Raw genomic sequence first — 20009 nt, 5'->3', positions numbered from 1 at the left:
CTCTTTTGAAGAACATATCAAGACTGCTTCAAGGACAGCTTTTTTCCATCTACGTAACATTGCAAAAATCAGAAACTTTCTGTCCAAAAATGACGCAGAAAAATTAATCCATGCTTTTGTTACTTCTAGGCTCGACTACTGCAATGCTCTACTTTCCGGCTACCCGGATAAAGCACTAAACAAACTTCAGTTAGTGCTAAATACGGCTGCTAGAATCCTGACTAGAACCAAAAAATTTGATCATATTACTCCAGTGCTAGCCTCCCTACACTGGCTTCCTGTTATGGCAAGGGCTGATTTCAAGGTTTTACTGCTAACCTACAAAGCATTACATGGGCTTGCTCCTACCTATCTTTCCGATTTGGTCCTGCCGTACATACCTACACGTACGCTACGGTCACAAGACGCAGGCCTCCTAATTGTCCCTAGAATTTCTAAGCAAACGGCTGGAGGTAGGGCTTTCTCCTATAGAGCTCCATTTTTATGGAATGGTCTGCCTACCCATGTGAGAGACGCAGACTCAGTCTCAACCTTTAAGTCTTTACTGAAGACTTATCTCTTCAGTAGGTCCTATGATTAAGTATAGTCTGGCCCAGGAGTGTGAAGGTGAACGGAAAGGCTGGAGCAACGAACCGCCCTTGCTGTCTCTGCCTTGTCGGTTCCCCTCTTCCCACTGGGATTCTCTGCCTCTAACCCTTTTACAGGGGCTGAGTCACTGACTTACTGGTGTTCTTCCATGCCGTCCATGGGAGGGGTGCGTCACTTGAGTAGGTTGAGCCACTGACGTGGTCTTCCTGTCTGGGTTGGCGCCCCCCCCTTGGGTTGTGCCGTGGCGGAGATCTTTGTGGGCTATACTCGGCCTTGTCTTCGGACGGTAAGTTGGTGGTTGTAGATATCCCTCTAGTGGTGTGGGGGCTGTGCTTTGGCAAAGTGGGTGGGGTTATATCCTGCCTGTTTGGCCCTGTCCGGGGGTATCATCGGATGGGGCCACAGTGTCTTCTGATCCCTCCTGTCTCAGCCTCCAGTATTTATGCTGCAGTAGTTTATGTGTCGGGGGGCTAGGGTCAGTCTGTTACGTCTGGAGTATTCTCTTGTCTTATCCAGTGTCCTGTGTGAATGTAAATATGCTCTCTCTAATTCTCTCTTCTCTCTTTCTTTCTTTCTCTCGGAGGACCTGAGCCCTAGGACCATGCCTCAGGACTACCTGGCATGATGACTCCTTGCTGTCCCCAGTCCACCTGGCCATGCTGCTGCTCCAGTTTCAACTGTTCTGCCTGCGGCTACGGAACCCTGACCTGTTTCACCGGACGTGCTTGTTGCACCCTCGACAATTACTATGATTATTATTATTTGACCATGCTGGTCATTTACGAACATTTTAACATCTTGACCATGTTCTGTTATAATATCCACCCGGCACAGCCAGAAGAGGACTGGCCACCCCTCATAGCCTGGTTCCTCTCTAGGTTTCTTCCTAGGTTTTTGGCCTTTCTAGGGAGTTTTTCCTAGGGAGTTTTTCCCAGCCACCGTGCTTCTTTCACATGCATTGCTTGCTGTTTGGGGTTTTAGGCTGGGTTTCTGTACAGCACTTTGAGATTTCAGCTGATGTACGAAGGGCTATATAAATAAATTTGATTTGATTTGATTTGATTTGATCCCCTGGCATGACACAGTGCTATATTAACCAGACCATCCCCTGGCACAGTGCTATATTAACCAGACCTTCCCTTGGCATGGCACAGTGCTATAAGATCACACTACCCCTATGTCATGCCAGAGGGTGTTGACCCAGGGTGGAAACTCAGAATACTAGACATTGAGGAAATTTAAACAACCTTTGTCAACGTGTACAAGTCTGGGACAGTAACGGTGCAGGGCATCCTCATGCAGTTCCAGCAGGACTTCTACAGGATCAAAGAGAGAGAACAGCAGATAAAGATCTCTCTCTCTGTGAAGACTCCCCCATCCTGAGTCAGTCTGATCACATCTCTTCAAACTGTCCTGCAGACGAGGATAGTTACCCCCCCCCCAGCACTGAACACACCCAGGTCCCACAACTGCACTGCTCCTCCATCATTGAGAGGGATACATTCACAGAGCTGGAGAGAGAGACATGGTGGAGCTCAGAGAGCTGGTCCACACAGTGCAGACAGAACAAACCCACAAAACAGACCAGCACAACAACACACCCTCAACAAGACCTAGAGGGCGGAAGGTGGAGATGGAGGGCTGTCTGAGAGACCTAGCTGCTCTACAAACTGAGGTCCGAGAACTTAAAAGAGGCACACATGACAGTGAAGGAAGAGGCCAGAAAGCTGGCACCTCAGACTCCGACCAAAACCTCAACACCACAATGGGACAGACGACACAAGACCCCTCAACCCAACAGACCCCACCCCCTCCTAACAGCTCTCCTGTCAGCTCCCCCGATAGTCCTACTGACAACCCCACCCACATCCACTAAGGACACACAAAAGCCACAGATTGTGCTCCTCTTAGACTCAAATGGCAAATACATTCAAGAGGAAAACTTTTTCCCCAAACACAAAGTGGCTAAGCTCTGGTGCCTAAACACTAGGCATGCCCTGGAGCTGTTGTCAGAGGACTGACTAGGATCTCCCAACCACATCATAATTCACACGGGAACAAATGACCTGAGGGGCCAAGCAGGAAAGGGTGGCCACAGCACTCAAGGAAGTGATTGAAAAAGCTTCTTCTACTTTCCCCAAAGCACAAGTGGTTCTCTCCACCCTGCTACCACGAAAATGCCTTCCCCCTGATACCACACAACGGGTGAATGCAAGCATTTCGTAAGAGTCCGGAGCCGCCAGGGCCGCCCGCCAGTACGGAGTCGCCAGGGCCGCCCGCCAGTACGGAGCCGCCAGGGCCGCCCACCAGCCCGGAGCCGCCGGAGCCGCCAGGGTCGCCCTCCAGCCGGACGCAGCAAGAATCGCCCGCCAGCCGGGCGCAGTCAGGGTCGCCCACCAGTCCTCCGGCGCAGCCAGGGGCGCCACCTAAGTGGGCGATGCCAAAGGTGGAGCGGAGTCCACGTCCCGCACCTGAGCCACCTCCAGTATAGGTGGGTTGGGGAGGGGGGGTGTTGCACAGGTGTAGCTGGTTGGGAGGTGTTGTACCTGAAGGACAAGCACCGAGATCACAGCATCACCAGCCACACCCCAACCAGCTAAGACCACCACAAGCAAACCCTTGCCACACCCTATATAGGCCCCCCCATATCAGAGTTATACCCCTTCTGCCCCCACCCCATGCCCCCCGCCCCTGCAGCAAGGACCTCAACATGACAGCTGGACACATGCCCAGTCTGTGAGCAGAGGAACAATTATACACACCTTGGACTAAACATCAGCGCCACAGGTAACTTCCACAAAGCTGTGAACGATCTGAGAGACGAGGCAAGAAGGGAATTCTATGCCATCAAAAGGAACATAAAATTCAACATACCAATTAGGATCTGTCTAAAAATACTTGAATCAGTTATAGAACCCATTGCCGTTTATGGTTGTGAGGTCTGGTGTCCGCTCCCTAATCAAGAATTCACAAAATGGGACACACACCAAATTGAGACTCTGCATGTAGACTTCTGCAAAAAATATCCTCTGTGTACAACATAAAACACCAAATAATGCATGCAGAGCAGTATTCTAGAAAATAGCTGTTACATTCTACAGAAAGCGATTCCCAAACCTTCCATAACAAATCCATCACCTACAGAGAGATGAACCTGGAGAAGAGCCTCCTAAGCAAACTGGTCCTGGGGCTCTGTTCACAAACACAAACAGACCCCATAGAGCCCCAGGACATCAACACAATTAGACACATCCAAACCTGGAGACCCTATTTATTGCACATCGTTACAACACTGTATATAGACATAATATGACATTTGAAATGTCTTTATTCTTTTGGAACTTTTGTGAGTGTAATGTTTACCATTAATTTGTATTGCATATTTCACTTGTTTATTATCTACTTCACTTGCTTTGGCAATGTTAACATATGTTTCCCATGCCAATAAAGCCATTAAATTGAATTGAAATTTAATTGAAAGGGAGAGACAGAGAGAGGGGGAGAGATAGCGAGAGAGAGAGAGAGAGAGAGAGAGGGAGAGACAGAAAGAGGGGAGGTTGAGACAGTGAGAGAGGGGGTAGAGACAGGGTGAGACACAGAGACAGGGAGAGACACAGAGAGAGGGAGAGACAGAGTGAGGGAGAGACATAAAGAGGGGGGTGAAGAGAAAGAGAGAGGGGGTAGAAACAGAAAGAGAGAGGGAGAGATTTGGAGAGAGGAAGAGAGAGGGGGTAGAAAAAGAGAGAGAGAGGGAACGGCAGAGAGAGAGGGATAGAGAGAGAGGGACACAGAGAGAGGGACACAGAGTGAGAGGGGGAGAGAGAGAGAGAGACAGACAGACAGACAGAAAGACAGACAGACAGACAGACAGACAGACAGACAGACAGACAGACAGACAGACGGAGAGACAGAGAGAGAGGGAGAGACAGAGAGAGAGGGGGAGACAGAGAGAGAGGGAGACAGAGAGAGAGGGAGAGACAGAGAGAGGGGAGAGAGGGAGAGAGAGACAGCGAGAGGAGGGGTAGAGACACAGAGAGGAGGGTAGAGACAGAGAGGAGGGTAGAGACAGAGAGAGGAGGGTAGAGACAGAGAGAGGGGGGTAGAGACAGAGAGAGGAGGGTAGAGACAGGTTGGTAGAGACACAGAGAGGAGGGTAGAGACAGAGATAGGAGGGTAGAGACAGAGAGGAGGGTAGAGACAGAGAGAGGAGGGTAGAGACAGAGAGAGGAGGGTAGAGACAGGTTGGTAGAGACACAGAGAGGAGGGTAGAGACAGGTTGGTAGAGACAGAGAGAGGAGGGTAGAGACAGGTTGGTAGAGAGAGGAGGGTAGAGACAGAGAGAGGAGGGTAGAGACAGAGAGAAGAGGGTAGAGACAGAGAGAGAGAGAGACAGAGAGAGGGAGAGAGAGACAGAGAGAGAAGCTTAATGAGAGTTATAGACTGCACTAACTCACACATCCCCACTCCAACACACTCACTAAACCCAAGTGCTTCAGTAAGTCACAGAAAACCCAATCCCAGTCTCTAACAGTTACAGTTTCTACAACTGTAGAAGGTCCAACAAAGGCCTGGGAAACCTAAGGGAGTATCCCAAAGCTGCCACCAGTGTAGAGATCAAGCTTTAAACACGGGGGTGGTTTGTGACAGTGTTCTGAAGGCGAAATCACACGGTAACAGCCATATGTTATTGATGCATTGATCATTTTGGCTAAAGTAAGTGAAACGGATACATTTTACAATTTATATTGTTCATTTTAATTGATGGCAGACAAACAAATTAATTTCTTTCTCTTTTAAGTAATTGCTTCTTTCTGTTTTGTTTTTTTTTTGCGGCAGAGCTGCGATGAGTTGGTTATCATTTTGTATCGAACATACATCATTTCTCTCTGGAACTTTCATTGCGCACACCTGTCCCCTATTCCCACTGATTAGTACTTATATAAGTGGGCCCTCTGTTCACCATGGTGCTGTCCATTATTGTTACAATGTCCGTTGGTGCGTGAGTACCTGTGCTGTGTGGTTTGGGCTTTCGTGCCCTTGTGTATTGTGCAGATGATTACGGGTCTCGTGTTATTTATTCGAGGTACTCCTCGCTCTTTTTCTTGGGGTTACTACCCTGTGTTTTTGTTAGGTGTTTGTTTGGTCTTCATCCCCCGTGCCTTTATACGTGGCTTAATAAAACCTCTATTACGCAGGCCTGGGTCTGTCTCTCCCCTGAATCTTTTCATACCAACGTGACAATTTGACCGTCGTTGTTTACAGTGTCATTCATAACCATGATACCTTCCTCATACATTCTCTCCAAGTAATATGGTTTATCCTCTAGCAGTATATTGGAGTTTATTATTTGCTGTAACATACTGTATATTTACCCTCTTCAGGAGGAGAACATTGCGCGGCGCCAGGACAACAAAAGGAGTTGATCATGGACAACAGGAAACGAAGGGCCGAGCACGCACCCCCATTCACATCGATGGGACAGAAGTGGAGCGGGTCGAGAGCTTCAAGTTCCTCGGTGTCCACATCACTAAAGATCTGTCATGGTCCAAACACGACAACACAGTCTTAAAGAGGGAACGACAACATGTCTTCCCCTGCAGGAACGAGGCTGAAAAGGTTTGTCACGGGCCCTCAGATCCTCAAAAAGTTCTACAGCTGCACCATTGAGAGACTCTTGACTGGCTGCATCATCTCTTGGTCTGGCAACTGCTTGGCATCCGACCACAAGGCTGGGTAGTGCGGACGGCCCAGTAACGGCTCCCTGCCATCCAGGACCTCTATACCAGGCGGTCAGAGGAAGACCCTACATTTTTTTTTACATTTACGTCATTTAGCAGACACTCTTATCCTGAGCGTATTACAGTAGTGAATGCATACATTTCATACATTTTTTTATCCATACTGGTCCCCCATGGGAATTGAACCCACAACCCTGGCATTGCAAACACCATGCTCTACCAACTGAGCCACACGGGACCGTGTGGCTCGTAAACATTTGTGCAAAGTCTCTAGTCATCCAAGTCAAAGACTGTTCTCTCTGCTACCGCACGGCAAGCGGTACCGATGCACCAAGTCTGGAACCAACAGGATCCTGAACAGCTTCCAACCCCAAGACATAAGACCGCTACATAGTTAGTTAAATAGTTAACCAAATAGCTTCCCGGACTATCTGCATTGAATCTTTTGACTCATCACATATGCCGCTGCATACGATCTGTCTTTTTATTCCTAGTTATGTCTACATACAGCATTGTTGTAACTAGTTATGTCTACATACAGCATTGTTGTAACTAGTTATGTCTACATACAGCATTGTTGTAACTAGTTATGTCTACATACAGCATTGTTGTAACTAGTTATGTCTACATACAGCATTGTTGTAACTAGTTATGTCTACATACAGCATTGTTGTAACTAGTTATGTCTACATACAGCATTGTTGTAACTAGTTATGTCTACATACAGCATTGTTGTAACTTTGGCTTTTGGCTTTTCCAAGATAATTAATTGATCGAATTTATCGTAATTAATTTGGTTATCCTATCCAAATTTATGAAGTAAAGGGGCACCATGGTTCCTTTCATTGACTCTACCGTAGTTATCATTAACCGTTATACCAGTAATACTTATATCAACAGCAGTCTCAATCAGCCGTCAGGTACTACACTCTCATTCTGAAAGGTCGTTGAGTTCTCAGACTACAAGAATCCAAATCACTCCAACCACACTTCGATGCAAAACAAAACATGAACTTCAAGATGTTGTATTACTAGACTTAATAAATTGGATAAGGAGGTAGTTACAGTGGTGTGAATGGACCAGGTACCAATGTAATACAGTACAACTATTGACATGTGAAACAATACAGATTTCATTGAATAGGCTGAAACGAACACAGTTATTAAAGGTGAGAATCTCCACAGGTTCCACAATCTAAAATGAACTCATGACATTGTAAAAGTACCTACACTGAACAAAAATATAAACGCGACATGTAAAGTGCTGGTCTGATTTTTTTCTATGAGCTGAAATAAAAGATCCCAGATATTTTCCAAAGGTAGGGCACTACAGGAGTATTTACATGCTGAGGAGTATTTCTGTCTGTAATGAAGCCTTTTTGTGGAGAAAACTAATTCTGATTGGCTGGGCCTGTCTCCCCAGTGAGTTGGTCTGGCTCCTCAGTGAGTTGGTCTGGCTCCCCAGTGAGTTGGTCTGGTTCCCCAGTGAGTTGGCCTGGCTCCCCAGTGAGTTTGCCTGGCCTTGTTCAGTACGTCCACCAGACTCTTGATGATATGGTCTTATTAAATGAGAGGGAGGTTTTAATAATAAGGAACTACAGCCATGCCTTTACCAATGTTTCATCCAAACAGGGTTTGTCAGTGGCTAGGCTATGAGTTTTCATCTAAATGGGAGGAATGTCATGATATGTAATTATTAAGAGTAACAGTCGTACAACACTAACAGTCTTACAGTAATCAGTTACTGCCACCAACGTAATGCAGACAGAGTGTCACACCAAATGGAAATTCAATACAATGGTATATTTATGCAATGTGAATGAATATCGCCTGGTTCTGTTGAGTTGTCGCTGTGATGGAGTGGTAGGCAGGAAAAAGGTCCGTAGTCCCTGCGTTTGGAGCTTTCGGGTCGAAGATGCTTCTTGCTCGTCGGAGCTCAAGTATAGGCTCTCTTCTTCTCTCGGTTCAACCAAGGCCCATAGAACTCTGGTCAAAGGTAGGGTACTAGAGTCTACCAGGGCCAATAGTGTGCCATTTGAGAAGCAGCCAGAGTGAAAGCCATGGGAAATTGTCACGGCTTATCTTATGTATTTAGCTAGTAGCTAGCTTACAGCAGTGACTATAGTCCCCTAACTTAACGACTTGACCATATCATGCTACGGTAGACTAACTACTTAGCTAGTAGCTAGCTTACAGCAGTGACAATAGTTGCCCTAACTTAACGACTTGACCACATCATGCTACGGTAGACTAACTACTTAGCTAGTAGCTAGCTTACAGCAGTGACTATAGTCGCCCTAACTTAACGACTTGACCATAACATGCTACGGTAGACTAACTACTTAGCTAGTAGCTAGGTTACAGCAGTGACTATAGTCCCCTAACTTAACGACTTGAGCATATCATGCTACGGTAGACTAACTACTTAGCTAGTAGCTAGCTTACAGCAGTGACTATAGTCGCCCTAACTTAACGACTTGACCACATCATGCTACGGTAGATGTACTATATACAGAGAATTCTCTGAAGTCAATACATTATAAAGGACACCATTAATACCACTTGTTTTGGGCTCTTGAGATGAACAGTAGGTGATGCTACTAACTCAAGACAGTAGCAGAGAAACAGTAGCTGCTTGTGATCACATGCTAAGGACTGACAAATTCAATAAACATCAGTAACTAGATTTACAGGAGTGTATGCAGGCTTTCCATAGAGAGTACACTTTATATTTAGTTTTAGACTGGGAACATTGTTTTCTGAGTACAGGAACACTAAACTGAATTGTTTCTGTACGATCGTTAAAACATTTTTGGTGAGTTAGTCTGGAAATCTGGTTCTGAGCTTTGATTGAATTGGGTCCCTATTGTGCTGTGTAGAACACATAAACCCCCAGAAACCTCTGCTTCCTATGTCTTCTCTATCCACAAACCCCCAGAAACCTTTGCTTCCTATAATGTCTCCTCTATCCACAAACCCCCAGAAACCTCTGCTTCCTATAATGTCTTCTCTATCCACAAACCCCCAGAAACCTTTGCTTCCTATAATGTCTCCTCTATCCACAAACTCCCAGAAACACAAACAGACCCCACAGAGCCCCAGGACAGCAATACAATTAGACCCAAACAAATCATGAGAAAACAAAAAGATTATTACTTGACACATTGGAAAGAATTAACAAAAAAACTGAGCAAACTAGAATGCTATTTGGCCCTAAACAGAGAGTACACAGTGGCAGAATACCTGACCACTGTGACTGACCCAAACTTAAGGAAAGCTTTGACTATGTACAGACTCAGTGAGCATAGCCTTGCTATTGAGAAAGGCCGCCGTAGGCAGACCTGGCTCTCAAGAGAAGACAGGCTATGTGCACACTGCCCACAAAATGAGGTGGAAACTGAGCTGCACTTCCTAACCTCCTGCCCAATGTATGACCATATTAGAGACACATATTTCCCTCAGATTACACAGATCCACAAAAAATTTGAAAACAAATCTAATGTTGATAAACTCCCATATCTATTGGGTGAAATACCACAGTCTGCCATCACAGCAGCAAGATTTGTGACCTGTTGCCACAAGAAAAGGTCAACCAGTGAAGAACAAACACCATTATAAATACAACCCATATTTATGCTTATTTATTTTCCCTTTTGTACATTAACCATTTGTACATCGTAACAACACCGTATATATACATAACATGACATTTGTCATGTCTTTATTCTTTTGAAACTTCTGTATGTGTAATGTTTACTGTTAATTTGTATTGTTTATTTCACTTTTGTTTATTATCTACCTCACTTGCTTTGGCAATGTTAACATATGTTTCCCATGCCAATAAAGACCCTTGAATTGGAGAGGGAGAGAAAGAGGGAGAGAGAGGGAGAGAGAGAGAGAGAGAGGGAGAGAGGGAGAGAGAGGGGGAGAGAGGGAGAGAGGGAGAGAGAGACTTTGAGCTACCATTTATTTTTCCTATCTCTCCTCTGTTTCTCAGAGGTGTTACGCTGCTGACGTGGGGCAATCAAGGAAAGGTTCCTCAGCAAACATTTGTTCCACAAGGGGACAGATTTCAAAGGCACACACGCAAGTTTAAAGTGTGTGGAGTGGATACAAGTGACAGGTACCGGGACAGAGTGTGTGTGTGTGTGTCAGTGTGTGTGTCAGCGAGCATACGTGCGTGCATATAGAATAAACACACAAAGCACCTGAGGGAGAACATTAATGTGTGTGAATTATTATCTGTACTTACAACACTCTCATCAGGAAATGGGTCTCCATGTCTGCAGATAGGAAAGGACTTCTCACAAACACACAGTCCACCGACTGATCCCCTAGTCCACTGTAGCTCACAGACTCTGTCAGGAATCTGCATTCAGAGAGAGAGAGAGGGAGAGGGAGGGAGAGAGAGAGAGAGGGGGAGAGGGAGACAGACAGAGAGAGAGACAGAGAGAGAGACAGAGGGAGAGAGAGAGACGGAGAGACAGAGAGGGGAAAGAAAGAAAGAATGAAAGAAATTGGGTGTTAGGTGTCAACATAAAACAACACTGCTGCTTGCTTTATCTTTTTCTCCTTTCCCTCCCTCCCTCCCTCCCTCCCTCCCTCCCTCTTTCCCTTCCTTATTTCTCAGGAACTCTGCATGAGTTCCAACCTGTAAAGCGGTCCCTAGTGCGCCTGGGGGGGGGGGGGGGGGGTAATGTCCCGGAAAATGAGTGGCTGTGCCTGTGGTCCCTAAATAACATCCTCACTCTGCTGCTCCACTGTTCCACTGCTCCTCAGGAGAGAGGAGGAGAGAAAGGAAGAGAAGGGGGTGGAGAGAGAGGAGGAGAGAAAGAGAATGAGGGGGTGGAGAGAGAGAGGGGGAGAGAAACAGAATGCTGGAGTGGAGAGAGAGGAGGCGAATGATCAGTCGTGAGAGCAAATGAGTAGAAGAAAGGAGAGAGAGAGAATGCAATGCAGAGCAGAAGCGATGCAAAACATTAGACTGAGAGACAGAGAGTGAGACAGAGAGAGAGATAGAGAGAGAGAGAGACAGACAGAGACTGATGGAGAGAGAGACCGAGAGAGAGACAGAGAGAGACAGACCGAGAGACAGAGAGAGAGAGAGAGAGAGAGAGAGAGAGAGAGAGAGGGAGAGAGAGACAGACCGAGAGAGAGAGTGAGAGAGAGAGAGAGAGAGAGAGAGAGAGAGAGAGAGAGACAGAGAGAGAGACAGAGAGAGAGACACAGAGAGAGACACAGAGAGAGAAACAGAGAGAGAGACAAAACTCTTTAGCATCATCCTTAGCTCTGGCATCTTATATTTGGAACCAAGGACTGATCACCCCAATCCACAAAAGTGGAGACAAATTTGACCCCAATAACTACCGGGGAATATGCGTCAACAGCAACCATGGGAAAATCCTCTGCATTATCATTAACAGCAGACTAGTACATGTCCTCAGTGAAAACAATGTACTGAGCAAATGTCAAATTGGCTTTTTACCAAATTACCGTACCACAGACCATGGATTCACCCTGCACGCCCTAATTGACAAACAAACAAACCAAAGCAAAGGCAAAGTCTTCTCATGCTTTGTTGATTTCCAAAAAGCCTTCGACTCCATTTGGCCTGAGGGTCTGCTATACAAATTGATGTAAAGTGGTGTTGGGGGTAAAACATACGACATTATAAAATCCATGTACACAAACAACAAGTGTGCGGTTAAAATAGGCAAAAAACACACACATTTCTTCCCACAGGGCCGTGGGGTGAGACAGGTATGCAGCTTAAGCCCCACCCTCTTCAACATATATATCAACTAATTGGCGAGGGCACTAGAAGAGTCTGCAGCACCCATCACCCTACTAGAATCTGAAGTCAAATGTCTACTGTTTGCTGATGATCTGGTGCTTCTGTCCCCAACCAAGGAGGGCCTAAAGCAGCACCTAGATCTGACCGGTTCGGTCAGACCTGGGCTCTGACAGTAAATCTCACTAAGACAAAAATAATGGTGTTCCAAAAAAGGTCCAGTCGCCAGGACCACAAATACAAATTCCATCTAGACACCATTGCCCTAGAGCACACAAAAAACTATACATATCTTGAAAAACTATATATACCTCGGCCTAAACATCAGCGCCACAGGTAACTTCCACAAAGCTGTGCACGATCTGAGAGACAAGGAAAGAAGGGCCTTCTATGCCATCAAAAGGAACATAAAATTCAACATACCAATTAGGATCTGGCTAAAAATACTTGAATCAGTTATAGAACCCATTGCCCTTTATGGTTGTGAGGTCTGGGGTCCGCTCACCAACCAAGAATTCACAAAATGGGACAAACAGAAAATTGAAAAACTGCATGCAGAATTCTGCAAAAATATCCTCTGTGTACAATGTAAAACACCAAATAATGCATGCAGAGCAGAATTAGGCCAAAGAGACATTCAATTCTACAACCACCTAAAAGGAAGCGATTACCAAACCTTCCATAACAAAGCCATCACTTACAGAGAGATGAACCTGGAGAAGGGTCCCCTAAGCAAGCTGGTATTTTGTACATGAACCATTTGCACATCGTTACAACACCGTATATATACACATAACATGACATTTGTAATGTCTTTATTCTTTTGAAACTTCTGTATGTTAAATGTTTATTGTTCATTTATACTTCACGTTTATTTCACTTTTGTATGTTATCTACCTCACTTGCTTTGGCAATGTTAACATATGTTTCCCATGCCAATAAAGCCCCTTGAATTTAATTGAATTGAGAGAGAGAGATAGAAAGTGAGAGCGACACAGAGAGAGAGAGAGACAAAGAGAGAGAGAGACCCGAGAGAGAGACAGAGAGAGAGAGAGAGACAGAGGGAGAGAGAGAGAGACAGAGAGACAGATAGAGGGAGAGAAGCCCTTTGTAGAAAGTGATGCAAAAACAGAGAGCTTGAGAATGAGAGAGTAAAGAGGGGAAGACTAAGGAGCTAACAAGGTAATTGCCTCTGTGCCAGTTACCATCTAAAGATAAGAGAATTTCTGAAATCACTTCGGCTTCAGGACAATGGGACGCAGTGCGTTGAGGTGATCAGGTTTGGGACTGACTCAGAAGGGTGGTGAAGGGGACAGATATCCCAGGCAGGTCACTCAAGAATTATTTTGAAATTGGACACTTATCCATGTCCTGAGGACGTCGGGAAATGCCTTTAAAACCAGCCACAACAGTGAGCCCTATTGGAGAAACGTAGATGAACGTCTAATTCAGCAGAGAGACTGTGAGAGCTTGTTGGATATCCATTTACATTACATTTTAGTCATTTAGCAGATGCTCTTATCCAGAGCAACTTACAGTAGTGAATACATACATTTAATGCATTATTTTTTTTGTACTGGCCCCCCATGGGAATCAAACCCACAACCCTAGCATTGCACACACCATGCTGGCATTGCAAACACCATGCTCTACCAACTGAGCCACAGGGAAGGCCAGCTACATTCAATGCAACAACAATTCATTCATTCATTTTTTTTCTCAAATTGGAAACACACAGAAACCCTTATGAGACAACACTTATTTAATGTTTCCATTGAATTGAATGGACGAGTGATAACTGTGGAAAACGTTCAAACAGAGCAGTATTGAACTGTCTCCATGAGATAGATACAGCTGCTATATCAGTAATGTAGGTCAACTGGGACAATCCATCCACACGTACACTGATCGCTTACTCACACATAAATACAAGCACACACACACACACTGATCAGCCATGTTGGGCGCTCTGGTACAGCTTGCCATCTCTCTCTCTCTCTCTCTCTCTCTCTCTCTCTCTCTCTCTCTCTCTCTCTCTCTCTCTCTCTCTCTCTCTCCAAAAATGAGGGAAAGTAGAGAGGTGTTAATTAGGGGGAAGTACAAGGTCCAGATCGTTCCCACAGGGCCATGTAGTGGTTACTGTGGCCTGAAACAGGAAGCTGAGTAGGAGCAGGAAACAATAAAGATACAAATACTACACTAAGATCCAGTGTGTTTAATAGTTGATTCTAAGATTTTTTATTTTTTATTTTTTTATTTTATTTCACCTTTATTTAACCAGGTAGGCTAGTTGAGAACAAGTTCTCATTTGTAACTACGACCTGGCCAAGATAAAACAAAGCAGTTAGACACATACAACAACACAGAGTTACACATGGAATAAACAAACAAACATAATACAGTGGAACAAAAGAAAACAAAAAGTCTACATACAGTGAATGCAAATGAGGTAAGTTAAGGGAATTAAGGCAATAAATAGGCCATGGTGGCAAAGTAATTACAATATAGCAATTAAACACTGGAATGGTAGATGTGCAGAAGATGAATGTGCAAGTTGAGATACTGGGGTGAAAAGGAGCAAGATAAATAAATAAATAAATACAGTATGGGGATGAGGTACTTGGATGGGCTATTTACAGATGGGTTATGTACAGGTGCAGTGATCTGTGAGCTGCTCAGACAGCTGGTGCTTAAAGTTAGTGAGGGAGATATGAGTCTCCAGCTTCGGTGATTTTTGCAGTTTGTTTCAGTCATTGGCAGCAGAGAACTGGAAGGAAAGACGACCAAAGGAGGAATTGGCTTTGGGGGTGACCACTGAGATAAACCTGCTGGAGAGCGTGCTACGAGTGGGTGCTGCTATGGTGACCAGTGAGCTGAGATAAGGCGGGGCTTTACCTAGCAGACCTGTAGATAACCTGTAGCCAGTGGGTTTGGCGACGTGTATGAAGCGAGGGCCAATCAACGAGAGCGTACAGGTCGCAATGGTGGGTAGTGTATGGGGCGTTGGTGACAAAACGGATGGCACTGTGATAGAATGCATCCAATTTGTTGAGTAGAGTGTTGGAGGCTATTTTATAGATGACAACGCCGAAGTCAAGGTTTCGGTAGGATGGTCCGTTTTATGAGGGTATGTTTGGCAGCATGAGTGAAGGATGCCTTGTTGCGATAGAGGAAACCGATTTTAGATTTCATTTTGTATTGGAGATGCTTAATGTGAGTCTGAAAGGAGAGTTTACAGTCTAACCAGACACCTAGGTATTTGTAGTTGTCCACGTATTCTAGGTCAGAGCCGTTCAGAGTAGTGATGCTGGACGGGCGGGCGGGTGTGGGCAGCGATCGATTGAATAGCATGCATTTAGTTTTACTTGTATTTAAGAGCAGTTGGAGGCCACGGATGGAGAGTTGTATGACGTTGAAGCTCGTCTGGAGGTTAGTTAACACAGTGTCCAAAGAAGGGCCAGATGTATACAGAATGGTGTCGTCTGCATAGAGGTGGATCAGAGACTCAACAGTAGCAAGATCTGGAAGTACCAGATTGATGTATACAGAGAAAAGAGTCGACCCGAGAATTGAACCCTTTGTCACCCCCATAGAAACTGCCAGAGGTCCGGACAACAGGCCCTCCGATATAACACACTGAACTCTATCAGAGAAGTAGTTGGTAAACCAGGCGAGGCAATCATTTGAGAAACCAAGGCTGTCAAGTCTGCCAATAAGAATGTGGTGATTGACAGAATCGAAAGCCTTGGCCAGGTCAATGAATACGGCTGCACAGTAATGTCTCTTATCAATGGCAGTTATGATGTCGTTTAGGACCTTGAGCGTGGCTGAGGTGCACCCATGGCCAGCTCTGAAACCCGATTGCAAAGCGGAGAAGGTACGGGGGGATTCGAAATAGTCGGTAATCTGTTTTGTTAACTTGGCTTTCGAAGACCTTAGAAAGACAAGGTAGGGTAGATATAGGTCTGTAGCAGTTTGGGTCTAGAGTGTCTCCCCCTTTGAAGAGGGGGGATGACCGCGGAAGCTTTCCAATCTTTTGGAATCTCAGACGATACATAAGAGAGGTTGAACTGGCTAGTAATACGGGTTGCAACAATTTCGGCAGATAATTTTAGAAAGAGAGGGTCCAGATTGTCTATGTATATGATATATATTGATCATGTACATGTTTTTGCTGTTTGTTCCTTGTTATATAGAGCCAAAAAGATTGGAGAAGTGGTTTATCCATACATCTGTTTTGGATAGATAACTCATCGTGTTGTTGTTTGTTTAGTGTTTTCCAATTTTCCCAGAAGTGTTTAGATTATATGGATTCTTCAATTACATTGAGGAGATATCTGAGGTGCTATTCTTTATTTTTATGTAGTGTATTTATATACTGTTTTCTTGATTCAACAGAGAAAAGGCGTGTTGCTGTTGGGGGGGAGGTGTTGTTGTGCTGGTCTGTTTTGTGGGATTGTTCTGTCTGGATTGTGTGGACCAGCTCTCTAAGCTCCACCACGTCTCTCTCCAGCTCTGTGAATGTATCCCTCTCAATGATGGCGGAGCAGTGCAGTTGTGGGACCTGGGTGTGTTCAGTGCTGGGGGGGGTGACTATCCTCGTCTGCAGGACAGTTTGAAGAGGTGTGATCAGACTGACTCAGGATGGGGAGTCGTCACAGAGAGACAGATCTTTATCTGCTGTTCTCTCTCTTTGATCCTGTAGAAGTCCTGCTGGAACTGCATGAGGATGCTGGTCTCTGTGGAAAATTAAGTTGCTTACGTTCCCCTTTTGTAGCAGTCAGCAAATAGAGTCTCTGGATTGAGCTTTTTTTGTTGTACTTATTCCGTGCAGTGTTATTTTTAATATCTGTGGGGTACTGTACTGTGATGACATCTGCACAGGGATGGGGACTCAAAGGTCTCGGCATTTAGGTCGAGGGTGCTGTGAAATGTGGAGCTGTGAAAATCTCTTGCCATTGTTTGGCTCAAGAGTTTTTCACACCTCTCTTGTCACACCAGTACTAATTGAAGTTGCATCCAGGTCAGTTCTGTCCTAACAGCTTGGAAGTTTAGTAGCCTTACTTATTAAGCGTTAAGTTACAAAGAGAGTATTGTACCAGGTCAAAGTGGAGCTATATACAGGAAGTACCAGATCAATGTGGAGCTATATACAGGAAGTACCAGATCAATGTGGAGCTATATACAGGAAGTACCAGATCAATGTGGAGCTATATACAAGAAGTACCAGATCAATGTGGAGGTATATACAGGGAGTACCAGATCAATGTGGAGCTATATACAGGAAGTACCAGATCAATGTGGAGCTATATACAGGAAGTACCAGATCAATGTGGAGCTATATACAGGGAGTACCAGATCAATGTGGAGCTATATACAGGAAGTACCAGATCAATGTGGAGCTATATACAGGAAGTACCAGATCAATGTGGAGCTATATACAGGAAGTACCAGATCAATGTGGAGCTATATACAGGGAGTACCAGATCAATGTGGAGCTATATACAGGGAGTACCAGATCAATGTGGAGCTATATACAGGAAGTACCAGATCAATGTGGAGCTATATACAGGAAGTACCAGATCAATGTGGAGCTACATACAGGAAGTACCAGATCAATGTGGAGCTATATACAGGAAGTACCAGATCAATGTGGAGCTATATACAGGAAGTACCAGATCAATGTAGAGCTATATACAGGGAGCACCATATCAATGTGGAGCTATATACAGGAAGTTCCAGATCAATGTGGAGCTATATACAGGAAGTACCAGATCAATGTGGAACAATATACAGGAAGTACCAGATCAATGTGGAACTATATACAGGAAGTACCAGCTCAATGTGGAGCTATATACAGGAAGTACCGGTACCAGATCAATGTGGAGCTATATACAGGAAGTACCAGTACTAGATCAATGTGGAGCTATATACAGGGAGTACCAGATCAATGTGGAACTATATACAGGGAGTACCAGTACCAGATCAATGTGGAGCTACATACAGAGAGTACCAGCACCAGATCAATGTACAGAGGTACGAGGTATTTGGGGCAGATACAGTTGATACAAGTAGGAAGTTTACATACACTTAGGTTGGAGACATTAAAACTCATTTTTCAACCACTCCAAAAATGTCTTGTAAACAAACTATAGTTTTGGCAAGTCGGTTAGGACATCTACTTTGTGCATTACAGAAGTATTTTTTTCAACAATTGTTTACAGACAGATTTATTTCACTTCTAATTCACTGTATTACAATTCCAGTGGGTCAGAAGTTTACATTCACTAAGTCAGCTGTGCCTTTAAACAGCTTGGGAAATTCCAGAAAATGATGTCATGGCTTTAAACGCTTCTGATAGGCTAATTGACATCATTTGAGTCAATTGGTGATGTACCTGTGGATGTATTTCAAGGCTTACCTTCAAACTCAGTCCCTCTTTGCTTGACATCATGGGAAAATCAAAAGAAATCAGCCGAGACCTCAGAAAACATATTGTAGACCTCCACAAGTCTGGCTCATCCGTGGGAGAAATTTCCAAAGGCCTGAAGGAACCATGTTCATCTGTACAAACAATAGTATGCAAGTATAAACACCATGGGACAATGCAGCCGTCATACCGCTCAGGAAGGAGACGCATTCTGTCAACTAGAGATGAACGTACTTTGGTAGGAAAATTGCAAATCAATCCCAGAACAACAGCAAAGGACCTTGTGAAGATGCTGGAGGAAACAGATACAAAAGTATCTATATCCACAGTAAAATGAGTTCTATATCGGCATAACCTGAAAGGCCGCTCAGAAAGGAAGAAGCCACTTCTCCAAAACAGCCATAAAAACGCCAGACTACGGTTTGCAACTGCACATGGGGACAAAGATCGTACGTTTTGGAGAAATGTCCTCTGGTCTGATGAAACAAAAATAGAACTGTTTGGCATAATGACCATCGTTATGTTATGTTAGGAGTAAGGGGGGCGCTTGCAAGCTGAAGAACACCATCCCAACTGTGAAGCACGGGGGGTGGCAGCATCATGTTGTTGTGGTGCTGATAAGAGAATGATCTAATAAAGGTAAATGAATCAATAATCCATTATGAATTAGTAGTTATGTGGCATGGATAATGAATAATCAATGTACTGAACGTTAGTCCCATCAAGTCTAGACATGGGTGTGTGAGATACCGGGAGGAGCCTTCAAGATTCTCCTAATCTATGGTGAAAGGAACAGGCAGTGCTGGAACAGTGGTGGGAGGTCAAGGAAGACATACTGTTCACCTACTGTCTGTGTGTATGTGTGTGCATAGGTTATCTACTTTTGGTGTGGATGTGTGTGCGTAAGCGGAGAGAGAGGATAAAATGAACATCTTTGTGTATGTTGGGCAGAACGTTCTCTGAATAAACTGTACAATACCTTTTGCAGAAAGCTGAGTCCTTGCCTAATTATTAACCCATTGTCTTACAAACCCTGGGGATTAGTCAAGGCTTATTGATTGTTAATTATTATCATTAGGATAGAAAATTCCTTTGACAGGTGCTTTGCTGCAGGAGGGAATGGTGCACTTCACAAAATAGATGGCATCATGAGGCTGGAAAATTATGTGGATATATTGAAGCAACATCTCAAAACATCAGTCAGGAAGTTAAAGCTTGGTCGCAAATGGGTCTTCCAAATGGACAATGACCCCAAGCATACTTCCAAAGTTGTGGCAGAATGGCTTAAGGACAACAAAGTCAAGATATTGGAGTGGCCATCACAAAGCCGTGACCTCAATCCTATAGAACATTTGTTGGTAGAACTGAAAAAGTGTGTGCGAGCAAGGAGGCCTACAAACCTGACTCAGTTACACCAGCTCTGTCAGGAGGAATGGGCCAAAATTCACCCAACTTATTGTGG

The 20009-nt window shown here is 44.7% G+C and overlaps 1 protein-coding gene across 1 annotated transcript in view; it reads right to left on the bottom strand.

Moving 5' to 3' along the window:
* The window catches only part of dlgap3 (discs, large (Drosophila) homolog-associated protein 3), a 393401-nt gene that overhangs the window by 181268 nt on the left and 192124 nt on the right, over positions 1–20009 (bottom strand). The window contains exon 2 of the mRNA XM_029734628.1: positions 10579–10695. The gene's annotated coding sequence lies outside the window, so the exon portion shown is untranslated. The remainder of the gene's footprint in view (positions 1–10578; positions 10696–20009) is intronic.

This window comes from Salmo trutta, chromosome 36 (assembly GCF_901001165.1).
Source record: "Salmo trutta chromosome 36, fSalTru1.1, whole genome shotgun sequence".
NCBI classification, from domain to species: domain Eukaryota; kingdom Metazoa; phylum Chordata; class Actinopteri; order Salmoniformes; family Salmonidae; genus Salmo; species Salmo trutta.
Note: the sequence above shows the minus strand (reverse complement) of the source record. Positions and strands in the feature narration are given on the sequence as shown.